The sequence below is a fragment of the Sinocyclocheilus anshuiensis genome, unplaced genomic scaffold (assembly GCF_001515605.1).
Source record: "Sinocyclocheilus anshuiensis isolate Anshui unplaced genomic scaffold, SAMN03320099.WGS_v1.1 scaffold1450, whole genome shotgun sequence".
Taxonomy (NCBI): Eukaryota; Metazoa; Chordata; class Actinopteri; order Cypriniformes; family Cyprinidae; genus Sinocyclocheilus; species Sinocyclocheilus anshuiensis.
The window spans coordinates 212,955-217,360 of record NW_015558640.1 but is presented as its reverse complement, the minus strand read 5'-3'; positions in this window follow the sequence as shown (position 1 = coordinate 217,360).

Genomic DNA, 4,406 nt, shown 5'->3' with positions numbered 1-4,406 from the left:
AAATAAAATAATAAAATAAAATAAAATAAAATAAAATAAAATAAAATAATCAAATAACAAATAAAACCCTGCAACCCTACAAATGGCAAGAGGTTTGGAAAATGGATGGATGCATATAATAAAACATTAAAATAAAATAAAATAAAATAAAATAAAATAAAATCAAATAAAACCCTGCAACCCTACAAATGGCAAGAGGTTTGGAAAATGGATGGATGCATATAATAAAAAATAAAACATAAAATAAAGTTATTCAAATAAAAAAAGTGTTTTGATGGATAATTTACAATAATAATAGGAATATGTATTAGGAAAGTAAACAGTCAAGTCAAGTAAAATAAAATAAAAAAATGGATAAAATAAAAATTATAAAATGGATGGATAATAAAAAATAAAATAAATGGATGAATGAAATACATTTTTTTAAAAACTACAACCCGCAACATTAAAATAAAACTGACTTGAATCAGTTCAAATAAAAGTGACTTGACTTCAAAGAACCATTGGTGTGTTACAGTCAGTCTTTACTCATTATTATTGGCTTTTTATTAAAACAATAGAAGTCCATGCCCTTATTTACAGGATAACTGTATGTAAAGACCCTTTAACTGCTCCTTTAATTCATACTTTAAGACCTCAGAAGCTAAAAGCCGATGAAACCTCAGTCTCAGTCTGGTTATTTATTCATGAGTGAGAGTCTCTGTGGTGCATTAGTCGTGTCCGAGAGCGTCACACGAAGCGGAGCGACCCGATCCATTACTGACCACAGCTGGACGCATGCAGGAGTGAACGTAACAAGTACCTGAATTAACATTATATGCTTTACATGTGATTAAAATGAAGTTTTCATGTGACGTGTTTGAACATATTTGCTTGTAGCTGGATTTAATGCATGCAGAAACATTGTGTGACATTTTTCCATGCACCACCGCAACATTTCTCAGAGGCATTTTCCAAACTGCTTGCCTTATAGGGTGATTTTTTTTTTTTAAATTTTTTAATTTAATTGATTTATTTAATTTAATTTAATTTAATTTAATTTGATTATTTTTATCATTTCATTATTTCATTTGATTTTTTATTATTTCATTATTTTATTTAATTTCATTTTATTTTGTTATTATTTTTTATCATTTCATTATTTTTTTTATTTTATTTCATTTCATTATTTTATTTTTTCATTTCATATATATATATATATATATATATATATATATATATTTTTATCATTTCATTATTTCATTTTATTATTTTTTTTACCATTTCATTATTTCATTATTTAATTTAATTTAATTTAATTTAATTTAATGCTATAATTTTTTATAATTTCATTATTTTTTAAATTTGATTTCATTTCATTTCATTATTTCATTATTTTATTTTTTCATTTAATTTCATCATTTCATTTCATTATTTAATTTCATTATTTTATTTCATAATTTAATTTAATTTAATTTCAAATTTATTTCATTTCAATTTCATTTCAATTTTATTTCATTTCATTTCATTTTATTTTATGGTCTTGCGGGTTATTTTTTATTTTGTTATTATTATTTTTTATCCATCCATCCATTTGTCAAATTACTTGCGCTATGGGGTCATGTGATTTATTTTATTTTTCATCCATTCCTCTAACCATTTACTACTTGTGCTATAGGTATCGTGTGTTTAATTTAATTTAATATAATTTTACTGCGCATCCGTCTCTGAGCCTGTGTTCGTCACATGTCCAAACGCGCTGGGATTGCAGAAGTGGCTGGAAGTCAAGGTCTCCTGGGTAAAAGCCTCTGGGAAATGAACAAGGCTGTATCGTGAACATGACACTCTGCTTGCTAGCTCTCGCTTGGATCTACAGAAGCATGAGAAAACGAGACGGCTGTTACAGTTCACTAGGTTCAGCGGACGCTAACATGATGCAACAGTGAACCAGGCTTTCAGCTTAATGCCTGAAACACAGCAGGCAGACTTTAACAGATGCAGAGGGTCAGTCTTACAGTCGCATGACTCAGAATTCACTATTTACTTTGCTAATACATACTTGTGAATGATCCATCAAAACACGATTTTACTTGAGCTATATATATATATATATATATATATATTTATATATATATAGAATTTTTCTCTCTCGCAATTCTGACTTTTTGTCTTAAGTTTACGTTTCTCAATTCTGTTCTAATTTCACGAAATTAAAAATAAACAAGTAATTGTGACTTTTTTTTCTAAATAGAATTCTGAGTTTATATCTTGGAATTTTGACTTTTCTCAGAATTACAAGTTTATACCTCGCAATTCTAAGTTTGTTTTTCTCGCTATTCAGATTTTATTTTATTTTTTTAAGATTTCTGAGCTTACATCTTGCAATTCTAAATTAATATATCACAATTTTGACCGTTTTTCCCAGGATTTTGAGTTTATATCTCGCGATTCTGTTTTTCAACATGGAAGTAAAAATAAACAAGCTAATTGTGACTTTTTTTCTCAAAATTCCGACTTTTCTTATCAGAATTACGAGTTTATATTTTAATATCTCACAATTCTTTTTTTCTCAGAATTCTGAGTTTAAATCTGTTTTTTTTTTTTTGCCACAGAACTAAAAATAAAAAAAAGATAATTGCGACTTCTTTTTTGCACAATTCGGACTTTTCTTGTCAGAATTACAAGTTTATATCTCGCAATTCTGAGTTCATATTTCACAGATTTCTTTTTCACATTTCTGACTTTTTCCTCAGAAATCTCGCAATTCTGTTTTACACCACAAAATTAAAAATAAACAAGGTAATTGCGACTTTTTATCTCACAATTCTGACTTTATCACAATTCTGAGAAAAAAAGACCTGATTGTGAGATAAAAACTTATCTTTAACTTTTTTAATGCTGTAGCTTCCATGAGATATCCCAGAAACACTTTAATACAGACTTCCAGTATTCTACACAAACAGAATATTCTGTTCTCTTCTATTCTGTATACGTCTTCTACTGATGCAGATTTCAGTCTGTGTGCTGAGAGATTTCCCAGCGATGACGTTGTTCCAGTAATGGTTGATATTTATTCTGGCAGGGCTGCGCGGAGCTCAAGGGATCGAGGGAAATGGAAGTTTGGCACAATAAAAGTGTTTTTTCCACAACACGCCTCATAAGGCTCATTAAAGTCAGCCGTGTTTCCCCAAAACAGTCAAATCACTTCCAGACTCGAGACAACACCAGCACATCAACACACACGTTACATGTTTAATGCACAATTCTGAGTATAAAACTAATATTACTGTAAATATAACCTTTTTAGATATTTATCTGATATATAGCTTTGATATATTAGCACTGGCATGACTACACATTAATCAGCCTAGTCACACAGAAAAGTAGTTGACTAGTCAGCAGGTCAATGCTAGAATAAGTATAGATAAAAATTCAAGTTTACAAATAGAGGCAATTTTGCACACTGTACAAACTGCATTTCTACAATTGCGAGTTCACACGTCTGTTTTCCTTGCAATTCGAAGTTTGCATCTTGCAATTTCTTACTTTTTTTTCCTGAAAAAAAAAAAACTGAATTCAAGAGAAAAAAGTACACACACACAAAAAAAAGTGAGATATAAACTGAATTCAGAGGAAAAAAAGTTACAAACGCAAGATGTAAACTTTGAAATGCAAGAAAAAAGATACAAACTCAGAATTGTGGGAAATAAACTAAGGAACTAAGGGCCAGATTTACTAAACAGGGCAAATTAGTGTGAGAGTGCAATCCTATACAAGTGCAGATGATCTACTCACAGTGAGAGTTTAAATGAAAGAACACAGACGCAGACAGATCATTTCCACAATGACCAACACAGTCTACCAAAGCAGCGCAGATTAGTGTGATCTATAACAATTTTTGTGTGTTAAATGATGGCACGGACATCAGTAAACCTTGGTAAATCACGCTGAAGAGGGTTTGCGCTGCCATTAAGATGTTAGAGGCTGCAAGAAATGTAAATGTCTTGATTAACAGGGGCCACAGACAAGAGCCTCCAAACACCAGTGATAAAAAACACGGGTAAAAACAGACAGAAAAGGAGAAAATGGGGGCCTCCGTCAGCTACGAGACCAGGCACGAATGGCAAACACGTACAAGTGCAAATGAACCCCTGGAGAGACACAGAAAGACAGGAGGAATGCGTTTGCTCGTCCCGGGGCCCCAAACTCAGGGGTCATTGAGGATAAAACCCTAATAACATCAGTTACACTCCTTTCTGTGAGTTTACATGAAGCAGAGCAGGAGGAAAATGAGATTTACACATGAAAGAGAAGCGCTTTCCCTCCTACAGCAGATCATGATATCTCACTTCCATTTAAACACCGAATCACACTATGTACAATATATATATACTACTAATAATAATAAAAAAAATATTGTAATAATT